Raw genomic sequence first — 16,418 nt, 5'->3', positions numbered from 1 at the left:
TCATAATAAAATCATTAAAAAAGTCATATTTTTTTAATAAATACGAGTAGATACCATCATTAAAATATTATAATTTAAAAAAAATCAAATTAGTTACCAATTCTCAAATTCATTAAATACTTTAACAAATTTGATTTAATAACATTTTGATCAATTTTAGTACCTGTCTCATCCCTATGACTATCAATATAATATACCCTTCATAAACATGTAATTTTGGCTTTTTACCTATACACATATTTTAAAAACAATTCTATATACCAACTCATTATTGCTATGATCATTTAAATAATCACAGTACACAGATAAAGTTAGGAAATTATAATGAAAAATAACACAAGAAATTTTAACTATATTCTGTTTTATTTATTACAGGTAATTTTAAAAAAGTGTGTACTATAAATATTTATATTTTGTTTATTATATGACTGTGTTGTTGTTGGTCTTTGATAGTTTGCTTTGTTCACGGAATTTAGCACCTGCAATAAAAATTTTTATTGATTTTTCTACATCTACCTATTGTGTTGTAGTTTTGAAATTTTGCAATACTTTTAATTGATTCTGAAACATATTTTTAAGAGAAAATGATAACTAAATTTTCTATCTGTATTTTTCAGTTTCCGATTAACAGCCGAACAGTACGGTCGTTTATACTTTATATCAAGTTGACTGCCGAGCCATTTTTATTATAATGGTTCTTAGCGCCGTGAGTACCATAATTGGTATTCAACAATACTTATAACTACGCCAAGGCAAATTTTACAGATTTATCATGTGGGCCTTGGGTATTTTTCAGAGAAATCTAATAATATTTTTGTCGTAATCATTTATTATTATACTACTGATTATAAATAAAAAAAAAAATAAAAATCGGAGTGAGTACCATTTTAGGTATTCAATAAATATTATATCATAAATTCCTACTCCCGATTACGTTATGGCCACGTGCATGTGCGTATATCGACTTAAAATAGACTATAATATGAAGTTTTCCTTGTAAACTGATAAATATCATTATATCACAATATTGTCGGGACAACAGCAGTGAAGGCTTTAGTATCGTCGCCATCCTAGTGTGATTTTGATCAAATTACATCAATTACAAAGAAATGGCTGAACAAGGTGGAAGACAACATGCTCAAAAGATTACACGTAGAGTTCAGACTAAATGTACCAAGTGTTTAAAATATTTTTGTCTAGAATGTTTTTTTAAGACCCATTCATGTAAATTATTGTAAAATCCAATTAAATTTAAATTAAACTTTGCTATTAACATCATTTTATAGAATTTTTTCTGTACTTTTCATTTCAATGGCTAAATTGAGTACCAAATACGGTCTTCAATAGTTTAACACATGTTAAAAGTGAGTACCAATTTTGGCATTCAATGCCTGAGAAATAAGTTAAGTGAATACCAGGATTGGTACTCAAAGCGTGAGTGACAAATAACTTAAAAATAGTATGGCGTAGATAACAAAACTAATGAGTACCAATAATGGTCTTCATGGCAGTCAACTTGATATTGACGGTTTAGTCGCTTATCTGTGTTTGGTTATTATTATTTTTTTTTTCCGATTGTATTGGGTACAACGTTCGTTTACTATTATACAAACCGAAATAACAATCATGAATTGTAATAAATGTTTTGATACCATTATTAAGGATGGTTGTTTAAACTGTTCTCCATGTAAAAAAGAATTTCATTATTACTGCCAGGGCTATAATGAAACAACATTTAATAGATTGTCGAAAAATAGTAAATCTAGGCTCGTCTGCTCGGATTGTAAAATTAATTCTGAATCAGGTATAAATACTTATAAACATAATGTTACCTTACAAGGCTTAGCTGATTCCGTCAATTTTATGGGCAACAAATTTGATGAGTTCAATAATACTGTTTCCAAATTACTTAATGAAATGAAGGAATTAAGAGAAGAGAACCATAAAATCTCGGATATTAACAGAAACTTATTAACTGAGGTAAATCTTTTAAAACAAAAAGTTGATGATATTGAGCAAAAATCACTTGAAAAAATGGTTGAAATATCCGGAATACCTACTTCTAAAGATGAAGACTGTACCAAGATCGCTGAGGAAATTGCCACCAAACTTAGGGCGGGTTACATAAACGTTCTGTAACTACTTACAGATCTGTAAGTACGTTAATGGATCTGTAAATAAAATTAGGTGTTGCTTGAACGCTCGGTAAAGTTACCGGCTCTGTAAATTATCGGCTACCGGACCTGTAACTGCAGATCCGATTTGGGCTCTGTAACTAATTACAGATCGGTTAAAATAATATAATATTATTATTATGATAAGATAAACAAGTTTTACTATCAAAGATTATCAATATTCAATTTATATTATATATTTTTTAGTTTTTGCGATTATTAAAGAATAAAAAATATTTTTAAGTTAATATACCTACGCGGTTACGCACAATTTTTTGGTTTAATATGGTTTAATTTATTTGGTAACCACGGTTATTAATAATTTTATATTTCTTTATGCAACCCGAGAATAGTTTACACAATCATTAAAAACCTTATAGAGCCAGTAAATTACAGGGCTGGTAACAAATTTACAGACTGTTCTTTATGCAACCCGCCCTTAATGTCACAATTCAAGTGGAAAAAGCAGTAAGAGTTCCTATTAAAAATAATCAATTTTCAAAAATACTCGTATGGTTAAGTCATAAAGATATGAAGTCAAATCACGTCACAAAATGTAAAAGAAATCGTGATTTATTTGCCAAGCAAATTAATGCAAATTGGTCCAGCACTGTGCGAATTTTCATCAATGAACATATAACCAAGGTTAGAAGACATCTATTATTCAAAACAAAAGAAGCTGCAAGAGAAAAATTGTACAAATATGTTTGGATAAATGAAGGTGATATCTTAGTACGTAAGGATAACCAATCTAAAGTTTTTCGTATAAGAGAACTAGGTGATATAGGCATATAGCCAATGAAAATACAGTAATTATGTTGTTTTTGATTTCGCATTTTGTATATACTTTATTATTTAATGAATAATGATATTCAATTTTGTATATCTGATATTAATCAGGTTAATTCAATTGTATCATTAAATATTACTGATTTAAATTCATTAAATATAGGTAATAATAAATTTTCCATATATGCTATGAATATAAGTAGTATTAAGTGTAATTTTGATGAATTGTTGGTATTATTAAGTACTTCAGTGGTAAATTTTGATATTGTTGTTTTATATGAAACTTGGCTTTTAAATGATGTAAATTTTTGTATTAATGGTTATCAAACTTTTAATTCTCTTGGTGTAAACAATAAGTCTGATGGTGTTACTCTTTTCATTAAGAATAGTTATCAAGTTAAAATGTTTGTATCAACCTAATGTCTAATGTTAATTCACTAGAAGTACATTTTGATATTAATGGCATAGAGTATATTGTTACTGGTTGTTACAGATCAACAGATCCCCTTCTGATAATATTGATGCTTTTTTATCTTCTTTATATAATTATTTGACACAAAATTCTGATTTTATAAATCATATTGTTTGTGGTGATTTTAATATTGATATCCTAAAGAGTAATAATCTAAAAGTTATTGATTATTTGAATATTTTTGCTGGTTTTGGTTTTTATTCATGCATTAATAATGTAACTAGACAAACTAATACTTCTGCTTTGTGTATGATCATTTCTTTGTTAAAATAATTTTACCAGTTAATATTCATTATTATGTTTATCTTTTTTCAATTACAGATCATTTTAGTATAATCTTAACTTTTAATGTAAATGATATTCTTTTACAGCATAGAAATTGTATTAATACTAATAAAGTTTTATCAGTTATTGATTTTGATAAATTAAATTTAAGTATTAATAATTTAAATTGGGATATTATATTAAGTAGTAATGACATTGATATTGATGTTACCAATTTTATGAACAAGATTGATTTATGTATAGCTAATTCTACTAAAAAAATTTCTAGAAAATTTAATTCTTATAACTACAAACTTAAACCATGGATAACAAAAGGAATCATTGTTTCTATCAGACACAGAGAAAAAATGTATGGTCAAAAAATTTAAAATCCAAATAATATTACATTAATTTCTAAGTATAATAAATTTAGAAACTTACTTAATATTTTGATTAAGAAAGCCAAAAGTATGTATTATCATAATATAATATATAATAATAAAGGCAATGTCAAAAAACTTTGGGAAACAATTAAATATGTAACTAATAACTCATCAAATAATTCCAAAACTACAGTACATTCTTTAATAAACAATGAAGGTATAAAAATATCTGATAATAAAATTATTTCTAACATTTTTAATAATTACTTTTCCTCAGTAGGGAAGAATATCTATGATAATATATTAAATAAAAATTATTCTAATGGAAGTTTTCATGACTTAAATAAGGGGTGCTATATCTATGAAAGTTTATTTTTTACTCCTATCACTCATCATGATGAAATTATAAAGTTTATACTTAAGATTAAAGATCATAGTTCTTTTTATGAAAACAACTTATCAAATAAGGTTTTAAAAAAAACTTCTGCATCTATTTCTAAACCTTTAGCAATTATATTTAACAAAGTAGATGTGTCTGGTATATTTCCTCTTGCCTTTAAAAAAGCTGTGGTAATCCCAATATTTAAATCTGGTGATAAAGGCTTACCTGAGAACTATAGACCAATTTCTTTAACCATATCAATTTCAAAAATATTAGAAAAATGTATTAAAGTCAGAATGGTCAATTTTTTAAATAAATATAAATTTTTTTCGGCTAAGCAATTTGATTTTAGGGAGGGATTATCCACTAATGACGCTTTATTTCATATTACTAATTATATTTATGATAATATTAATTAAATTAATTATGTAATAGGTGTTTTTATTGATATAAAAAAGGCATATGACACTGTAAATCTAGATCTATTATAAGAAAGTTACACTATGCTGGGATAAGAGGTAATTAATATAAACTTAAAATTAATCAAGTCATACCTAAGCGATAGAACTCAAATAGTCAGGGTTAATAATGAATATAGTAATTTAAGTAATATTTCAATTGGTGTTCCACAGGGTTCTCTATTAGGCCCTTTACTGTTCAATATTTATGTCAATGGCCTTCTTAATATTTCTATAAAAGGTGATATTTATAGTTTTGCTGATGATACGATTATGCTTTTTGATAATAAAAGTATTGAAGTCCTATTTAATGAAGTTAATTTCTCATTAGATAGTGTATAAAATTGGTATGATAATAATTTCTTAGAGTTAAATCTTAAAAAATCTAATTATATATTATTTAATCTTAGACCTAATTCATTTACATTAAATAATCTTGTCATTGGTCCGCATTCCTTAAATTGTAAAAACAAAATTGTATCCTGTAATCGTCAACATATTCAAAGAGTAAATCATATTAAATATTTAGGGTTAATATTTGATGATAAACTTAAATGGAATTATCATATAGATAAATTGGTTAATACCATTAGGAAGTTATTTTATAACTTTAAAAGCTTAAAATATGTTTTAGATTTTAAACATTTGAGAATTATGTACATATCTTTAGTTCAGTCCTTAGTTTATTATGGATTACCCTTTTGGGGTGGTACTTATAAAGATTTTTTGACTCCTTTATTTACAACTATCAATAGTTTAATAAAACTTATTATCTCAAAGCCTTTTTTGTATCCAACAAAATATATAACTATATATTGATTTTAATGTTCAACCTATATCAATATTATATTATAAATCTTTGCTTTTACTTATTTATAAATATAGACATTGTTTGAATACCATAGAGCATAATTATAATACTAGAAATAAGTGTCATTCTAATATTAATTCTATTAGATTTTATAAGACAGTAACTTCACAGAGTACTATTTACAAATGCACATTGTTGTGTCGTAAATTAAGTTTAAATCTTATGAATTTTAATAATATTAACTCATTAAAATTATATATTAAGCTTAACCAGTTTGATAATGTTACACTTAATTATGATTTGTAAATTTGTTATTGTAATTTGTAATTGGATTTTGTACTGTTATACTGTTAAATAATTTAAAATAATTCTGTTATTATTTAATACTATAAGAAACTCTCACTTCTAAGCACAAGCTTTTAGCTTTTTAGAAGTGAGTCAATATATTATTTTGACTTTATTTTATTATCCTTTTTTTTATTAATTGTATTATTTTATGTTGTTATATGATATATTGGCAGAATAAACTTATTTATTATTATTATTATTATTTAAAACTAACTACTGACAACTAAAAGAAAATTAATATTAATACAGTTAAATTATGAAGCTACTAATAGTTTATAGTTCTTAAGTGTGACTAACAAGGATTTCCTATCCGTCAACATCCACCAGTTTTTACTTATATACCATTTTTTAACAATTGGTAAAATAAGATTAAGTTCCAGAACTAAGACTACTATATCATTGGGGTAAACAACTGTAAGAAATCTGTGAATAATCCATTGGAAATAATAAGAAATGTTTGTGAAAAAAATTTGTATTTTTTAATTATTTTATTTTTTTGTTTAGTCACAGAATACATCAACACAATCATAATATATTATAATTAATTAATTAACTTTACATTGTTTTAATGTAATGAGATTAAGTATTTGTGTTTATATACATATGTAGCTATGTTTACACTTATGCTACACTAAATAGCAATTTATGAACCAATATTAATTTTAACAAACTATTATATTGTGTTTATACCTATTCAATCAAAATTATTTATTTCATCAATTTACATAATTTTTTTAAAACAAATATTCTTAGACCAATTTTGTTGTAAGATTCATAATAAAATTGATCGGAAACAAGCAAAAATAAATGGGAAAATTAGAAAATTGATTTAAATCATTATCTTAGGAAATCTGTAATCGGTTGCTCAAAAGTTTGGTTAGTGGTTTACTCTGTGATAATAACAAACATACTTACCAAAAATCAGTGAACAAATGGCTAAAGTTGAGAATATTTTTTTGCCCTTTGTAACTATAGTTTTGTAAAAATGAATCGTCAAATAAATATCTTAATATAGCACGAGTAGTACTTTGAATAGTACTCCTTACTAAACGTGATAACTCAGACGCCTAAAGAAAGCTTTTATTAATTGTATAATATAATTTATATTTATATTAATACATTTTATAATTTTATAACTTGCTATTTTTTTTTTAAATTATAGTATCTAATTATAGATTAGAGAGATTATTAATTATAGATATAGTATCTAATCTATTTAGTTATCTAAAAGATGCTTTTCAAATGTTATTAAACTTTCTTCATTTGTTAATGGTAAAACAGACATCATAAATTCAAACGTATTCATGGAATCAAAAGAATTGTTTTCATCAATATGTGCTTTCATATGGTTATTACTTATCATAAATATATTTGTCTCCAACTTTTCGATTTTTTCATGCGTTGATTTTATTTCATACCATGTTTAAGGTTGTACGATAAATTTTATTTACTTTGTCTGAAAAAATTTTTTTTTTGGATACTTTTTTTAATTACATGTACCTACTATAAAATTCAATTCATGAGTACTTACCAATTAAAGAATCACTTGTGAAAGATTGCAAATTAGCTGGTGTTAATTGCAGTGGAATATTATACGGTTCAGTTTTTTCCTTTGTAGTTGAATCATTGATATTTGTCACTTTAAAAGGTGAAGCTGTTGTCCTAATAATGTTATCAAATGTGCCTTCAACATTGTGGATAGCATCAGTATTATCTTTAAAAACAAAACATGCAATATTTAATCACAGGCTCACCAAAAATATTTTTTTTATGTAAAAAATAAAATATAATGAAATTAAAATAAAACTTTACCAGCAACTACTATAACCATATCTTCAATAGAGGCAGATTGCAATTCAGTAGGTTCTGGTGTTATATTAAAGTTTGCTTGGCTATTTGATTGATAATAATTAATAAGTGGTGGTGATTCATCAAAATTAAGTTTTCTTTTAGATGATTCTCCTAAAGTTGTCTTTTCGATTCTTTTATCATATTCAAAATCTAAATCATCTAAAATATAACATTGAATATTATTTTAAATTTTTGTTGTATAATTAACAATACCTACAAATTAAAAAAAAATATATTAAATGAACAATTTGAATATAAGAATATGGTTTAGCTATGTTTAAGTTATACTTTTTTTTTAAAAATATTTAGAAATCAATGACTATTTATTTTATCCATTTATCTTTATTTTTACATACATATTGTATTACAATAACATAATGTAACAAAATATTTTTATCTGAAGAAATTGAAGATATGAATGAATGAAAAAGTGTAGAAAAACATAGAAACTTTAATAAGTTAATAAGTCGGGCGCAGTTTACACTATACCTTTTCAACATAGATAAAAATTCGGGCGCAGTTTACAAAAAAAAAGGTCATTTGGGCGCAGTTTACGTATGCCCATTAAAACATTTACATATAAGAACTCTACAGCCATGGGTCACAACTAAAGTATTATATTTTACAAAAAATAAAATTTTTTTTTTACTAATAGATAGCACATGTAGTACAAGTAATCAGCCAATGCCAAATGAAACTGAAGAAGCAAGTAGTATTCAGCTTATTCCTAGCTGTAGTAATGTAGGTAATATCACAAGATAATGTGCTGCTTCTTGATAACAAAAATATTATTATACACTGTAATACTACTAATAAAAATATTGAAACATATACAATTTTTTCAAAAACACAGGCTTAGCAAAACTAATTTAGAAAAATAACTAAATGTACATATATTCTATAAACTCCCTCTATTGTTAAACATAATGTATCCCCATAGTTTTAAGACCAATACTCTATTACCACTATTTTGTAATTGTTACAGGCTAATAACCTCAGGAGTTGAAGCCTTATTTAAATAATAAAAAAAAAAAATATTGAAGTTATTACAAATAATAAACAGATGAGGTACATAGGAGGTAAACGGAAATGTATGAATAACCGTAAGCAACTTGGAGAAGAGCATGAAGATCGAAAGAGTAAAATTAAAACTAAGAAAGTTTTTAAGCCTCACAAGACCAAATTTTAATGGATGCTATTCAAATTGAAGATAAAAAGAACAACTACTTTTAATAGAAAATCACTACCACAAACTAGGCACACATGATAGACTTATTACAGTGAAATATCATCTTCAAGTAAATGGTAAAATATTGGTAGTTTGTAAGAAAATGTTTCAAAATATTTATGGAATAGGGCGTGGAAGAGTTGATGTAATGATACAAAAAAAGCTTCAATCCCAGGAATATCACCTAAATCAGGTACAGGTACTCACAAATCACACAATTTTCTACAAGAAGAGAGAGCAAACATTATTTTACATATCAAAAGTACTTCTGCATATGAGAGCCATTATTCGAGAAAAAACACTAGTTTATTACATTTGTCGCCTAATTTAAACATTCAAAAAATGTATGATTTATATAAAGAACAATGTGCAAGTAATGGTAAGGATTGTCCATCAAATTGGCTATATAGAGATGTTTTTGGAGAAACAGGGTCAAAGTTTAAATTGCCATATGTTGACACCTGTAAAACATGTGATGAATTTAATATAAAATCCAAATATTTAAATGGGGAAGAATTAGAACTTCTTACTGAAAGAAATAATATTCATAAAAACATGTTTGATTCTGCATATAAATCAAAACAAGAAGACAAAGCATTTTTAAATACAACTCCAGCACTCAAAATAATTGTATTTGATTTGCAACAGTGTCTACCTACTCCTGACCTTAATACAAATGTAGTTTTTTATAAAAGGCAGCTGTGGACTTACAACGAAACAATTAGGGATATTGAATCAAAAGAATCTTATTGCTACATGTGGCATGAAGGATTGGCTGGCCACGGATCTAATGAAATTGGTTCAATTTTATATAAGCATATTATGGAAAAAATACCAAATTCTATTAATCATTTAATTACATACTCAGACACATGTGCAGGTCAAAATCGGAACATTAATGTCGCTATAATGTTTATGTTAGCAATCAAAAATCATCCAACTCTACAAATCATAGACCAGAAATTTCTTGTTCCAAGTCATACTCATTTAGAGTGTGACTCTGATCACTCGAGAATTGAAAAAGCTAAAAAACTATCAGACTGCGAAATTTCAATACCTATTGACTGGTATAACTTTGTTCGGAATGTCAGAGGGAAAATTTCATTAAAAGTTGTGGAAATTGAAATGGAACATTTAAAAAAAATTTCAGCACTTTTATCAGGTACTCTGATTAAAAGAAACATAAATGAGAACAAAGATAAAATTAATTGGTTGAAAATATCGTGGTTGAGGTATGACAAGTCTTTTGGTATTATTCAATTCAAAAATTCATTAAATGCAGAAGCTCCATTTAGAAAATTAGACATCCGTAAGATAACAGTTAAAACAAGTTCTGGAAAAGAACCAACTAATGTATCTCAAGTCATACTTCCACAGGACTATAATAAACCTAACCCTATCGACACAGAAAAAAAAATCTCCTAAGTTTATTACCAATGATTAGACCACCCTTTTTACCATGGAGTCCATAATGAATAAGTTTTATTAATTGTTATGAAATATAATATTGTATTATAATATTTTATTAGTTATGGACTATATATTTTTTCTGATATTTAATTTTTTTTTTTTATGGTATTACTAAAAAGATTTTAATAATTTATTTTTATTTTGTATGGCACACTTATAATTTTATTTTATTATTATTATTATTAATATTAGGTTACATATATATTTTATTAAGTATAAAAAGGATTAAGTTGAATAAAGTTAAATTGTCAAAATGTGTTATGTTAATTGCCTACCTCAAAAATTGTACCAAAATATGATAACTACGTTGGTATTATCTAAATGTATTGAAAAGTATATTAAATACATTTTTTTTAAACATCATCAAAATGTAATTTGTATCGTATGTACATGATCTACGAAATGTATAAAAATATAATTTGTAGCACGCAATGGTGATTCATAAGTTGGAAATGATGTATTTTATGGTTTTATAAAATTTTGAAATTGCTTTCCTGAAAAGTTTACTCTTTTCACATACCAGCTTTTGGCTCCCAACCACAGAATTGTGAAGTAGTGAATTTCTGGTGATTGTGTCTTCACCATTATCATCATGATGATGGACTGCTTCAGTCATGTCTTCTGCTTCATTTAACTGATTTAAGACATCATCAGAATTGTCTTCAGGTAAATCCTCATTCATATCGCGACATATATTGTGCAAAATTGCTGTTGCCACTATTATTGCCTGCACAGTTTTTAGTTGTAATTGCATACCTAAAATTAAATATATTTTTAGACAACAATTAATTTTATTACAAATATAACTACGAACCAAGTGATAATACTGGAAATCTTCTTTTCCAGACCCCAAAAGCCTGCATCCGAGTTCCGTCCCAAATATAAAAAAGCAATATTTAAAGATATACTAGTTCCATCCGGGGTTTTTAAAATAGATATACCAATTCCATCCCGTGTCAAATCGAATAAATAACAATATCATATTATTTAGAAATAAAGATAATATTTTTTCAGCTATTGAACTAAATAAACTTTTCAGTCGTTATTTATGCGTGTCCATGCCATTAAATATATATTAAAAATGAATAATATACAATATAATATGTACAGTGAAAAAAAGTAAAATTTGAATAATTAAAAAATAAAAATGAATTTATATTAAGTATTATATTGAATTTATCTATAATATATATTTATATATATATATATATATACAGGGCGATTGATTTATCATAAAACCCTCATTATTTCAAAAAGTATTGACTTTTTAAAAAAAATTTTTTTACATGGTTTCAAGTTGTTAAAAAACCAACGTTTTTATTAAAAAATTATATTTTTTATCCTTACCATTTTTTTATGTTTTTACTTTTTTGAATGACAACATAGAGTTTTAATTTCATATTCCAAAGCAGAATATTTTTCTAAGTATTTTGATACATAGAAATCGAATTTGGGGCTAGTAGTTTATGAGTTATAAGTATTTAAAGTTTAGACAAGCAGACAGAGAGTAGTAGTCAAACATTTTGCGGGGTAACCCCGTACCACTCCACTCTGCCAATCTAAACTTTAAATACTTATAACTCATAAACTACTAGCCCCAAATTCGATTTTTATATATCAAAATACTTAGAAAAAATATTCTGCTTTGGAATATGAAATTAAAACTCTATGTTGTCATTCAAAAAAGTAAAAACATAAAAAAATGGTAAGGATAAAAAATATTTAAAAATATAATTGTTTAATAAAAACGTTGGTTTTTTAACAACTTGAAACCATGTAAAAAAATTTTTTTTTAAAAGTCAATACTTTTTGAAATAATGAGTGTTGTTTGATAAACTTATCAATATTTTGTCGATTAACTTATGAAAATGTAAATAATATGAATACTTATATTTTTTTTTATAGTTATTATACAAATTATTAAAACTAAATTATAAAAATGATTAAGGACGGAATTAGTATATACTTTTTTTTTTAACTGTGACGGAATTTGTATTTACCTTTTTATTAACAGGGACGGAATTGATATGAAAAAAGGTTCTTGGGACGGAACTGGAATGCAGCCCCCCAAATCACCTTTCTATTATATTTCTCGTTCTAATTTGGGACTCGTTATATAGCATCTCTATTCGTCCAACCGGGTTTAATATGGGTGTTAATATATACGGTTTTAGAGCATAACCACTGTCTCCTAAGATGGCATTGTCATTAAATTCACCCAATTCTAATCTTGCATACAGGCATACAGCCTTGAATTTCTGAAAATATTGCTGTCATGTGCAGACCCAGGCTATCTAGCAACAATATCCATGAAATTCAAATCTGAATTTACAAGTGCTTGCACATTCAAGGAAAAATATCTAAATATAGTTATTGGACATAATCGAAAAATAAATAGATTATAATAAACCCGATAATATTATATAGACTATAATAGTAGACTATAAAGTGATTATTTCAACATTCAATTAGAGGTGGATTTCTCATTAGACTGTGTAGTATAATATATGTCTATTTATTTAATATTTAGAGTAGGTATTTTGGAGGGAGTATTATAACTTGTTCACATATTATAGGGGAGGCCAATTGTTGGTGCCTATAGCCGTAAAAAGATATATCCGCCTCTGAATCAGGGGGTGCCCACGGGAGGGGAGGTCATGGGGTTTGACACCCCCCCCCCCCATTGGCTATTTACTTACCTCGTATTCAAAATAGTATGCCAGTTTGTTAAAAAAAAAGCTCATGGCGGGATCCCCTCCTCTTCAAAATAACGCCAATAATAAAAGATGACACCAGATACAATAATTTAATATACGCATTGTAAAACCAATACAATCATTGGATTAAATTTAAAAGTGTAAAATATGAATATTTTTTTGTTACCTAATGTAATAAATGATAATATATAGCTCTTGAATTTTGGTTGTATGTGCATTCTCTTATACATAGGCCCTCCTTCCAATATATATATTTAATTAATTATGAGCTTATGGCATTGTGTATGTGACTTGTATAAGTGTAATGTGTAAATTATAAGTATATTGATATGTTTTTATACCCTTTTCGATTTCTAAACGATTCTGCAAATTCACCGCCTGGAGATTGAATTTGCACATGTATGCAATAAATTGCACCGAATACTAAAGGAAATCGGGCAACCTTGAACATTTTCATCTTTGTTTCGACCAAGTCATTATTAGGGATTTTTAAAAATGAGCCACTCAAACTCGCAATAGCATATGATACATTTTTAATCGTTCGGCTTGCGGAAGATACACTTACGCCAAACATATCTGCCACTGATATGAGCATAGTTCCCAGACCATAAAAGCGTAGAATAAGTAGTACCTGGTTCATTAAAGCTAATGCCATATTCCTAAAAAAAATGCATGTGTTAGGTAACCAGGATATTAGGTAGGTAGGTATATTCTACAACAGTGGTCTTCAACCGGTGGGTCGCGACAAGTATTCTTTTCAAAATAAAAATTAAATTTATAAAATTAGGTATATAAGGTAAAAATAATAATAATAATAATATTATATTATATCATAATGGATATCAAGTATAATGTTTCATACTACACAGGTGACAGGTATGATTCTACCTTCTACGTAGTAAGATATTGAGTTAAAAATGTATGAATGAACTGTGTTCCTACTTAGCAATTTTATCTTTTTACAAAGCTTTACGTGGGTCGTGAAAAATATAGGCCTAAAAAAGTGGGTCACGAGTCAAAAAAGGTTGAAGACCACTTGCTCTATAAGATCAAACAATATTTTAGAACACAATTATTTATTAATATTATTATTTTATCATCCATATTTTTCATTAAAATATTTACCTGTCAGTAGCTGTTTCCAGTTTTTCCGCGATTAAAGTTAATAGGTAATCTACACAGTTTTTAGAAAGACGAAATCTATATATGAATTCATCATCTCCTAAAATATCATAGTATACGAGTATACATATTTTGGCCTATCTTTATATTGTTGTGGTCTTCTACGGCCAACATTATTAACATCATCAATAAACTCAATCAAATTATTTAAATTATTCATTTTAAGTTAATTATGTTGTTAAAAAAATAAAAAGAACACAGCGTCACAGCACAGTTGTAGAAAACACAGCAGCAAATGAGTTACATAATAGATCTAACTGATAAAAAAGAACATCACAACAAATTCGCAAAGTACCTGCAAAAATATAAATATACAGTGCTTATACTCTATGGATTTATCCCGCTAGCTACTTTAACGGGCAGTAAAGTTTGCCGCTAATAAAGTGACCGCTGTCTCGTAGTTAGAGGTAACATTTTACGTAACGGTACATTGTAATAATAGAATATTAAAAAGTAGCCACTAAATGTGTCCGCTACGTTAGCCTAGATGCACGCTAGCCTAACCAACAGATAAATATAATTTAGCGGGACATTGTAATAACGGCCTTAAATATTCTTATATTTTTATGTGTGCTTTCTTCCTTCTGTTGATATTACATTATTACCTCAAAAACTACACGCTAGCATGATGACATTTTACACATAAAACTAGCATTATTGATTTTGTTACCCGGTGGTTTCCATAGTAACACTGTATAGGCTTAAGCTGTTGCAGCATCCTACGTTGCTTTTATTAATGGGGTTCTCGAGCACTGAACGAGCCACCGTGCTGCTCGTTGTTTGATTCATTTAATTACAATTCATGACCGCTTACAGACTTTGTTTGGTCCTCATCTATTGTACGCACTTATGCATAGGCACTTCAATTTTTTATGGAATACAATAAATAAAGAATATTGGACTTACAATTTACACAGTGGTAGAAGAGACCATCAGGTATATTTACTATACTTTATTATGATTAACAGACAAATGAATTAACTTTGTTTAAAATAAAGCTAATACCTAGTACTTATTATACAGAGTGATTTTTTTATACTAAATTAGTTACTTAATATCTTATCTAGAAACTAAAAAAAATTAAAAAATAATTATTTTTATTTTTAAGTATTTACTATTTCAAATGATCAATTTGGAATTTATTATAAAAGCATAATTAATTAAATAATATATGGTTACAATAATAACATAATGTCTGGCAGATAAAAAAAAATCATTCTGTAATCATTCAATCATGTAATAATTACGAAGATAAATAATATGATTTTGATAATATTATGATATTTTATACGGCATGTTGACTCAAAGACTCAAACATAATATATAAATAATATACAAGTATAAAATTTACTAATTTTATACGCTTTTATAATTTCGTATTTTACATACCAATTTAATATTAAATAAATATTATAGTACCTATAACGAATGAATAAAAGTTAGTAATTACAATGATAACAATATTTTCAATTCAATTTTTAAATTTGGCTTAAATTCTTTTATCGATTGTTTTTTTACTAGGTCCCTATTAATATTATTTACCACTAAAACAATTTTGAGTTTTTTGATCTGAAGTTAAAATTCTAAAGTATCAAGTATCAATACTTAATAAAAATTTATCTTGTATTTTCTTGTATATTTTTAATATAATATGTGTGTATGGTTAAACAAACATGGATATAGTGTTGAAAATGATTATTTAATTATATTATTAATTATTAGTTATTACTATAGAACATATTATTGTCAAAATTCAAGAATGAGAATATATGTACCTAGTATATAATTTATTATAACCACCATGCAGGCCTACGAAGTAATTTTGGATAAATAATGTTATACTGGTTGTATTTTATTATAATTTATAAATCATAAATATATCTCGTATA

At 26.3% G+C, this 16,418-nt stretch overlaps 1 pseudogene; it reads right to left on the bottom strand.

Annotated features, from left to right (window-relative positions):
• Positions 1–420: 420 nt before the first annotated feature.
• On the bottom strand, positions 421–8,530 carry LOC149058525 (uncharacterized; annotated as a pseudogene).
• Positions 8,531–16,418: the final 7,888 nt, after the last annotated feature.

The sequence above is a fragment of the Diuraphis noxia genome, unplaced genomic scaffold (assembly GCF_037042655.1).
Source record: "Diuraphis noxia isolate RWA-SAM2 unplaced genomic scaffold, SU_Dnox_SAM2 contig0002, whole genome shotgun sequence".
NCBI lineage: Eukaryota > Metazoa > Arthropoda > Insecta > Hemiptera > Aphididae > Diuraphis > Diuraphis noxia.
This window is presented reverse-complemented; position numbering and strand designations above follow the sequence as displayed.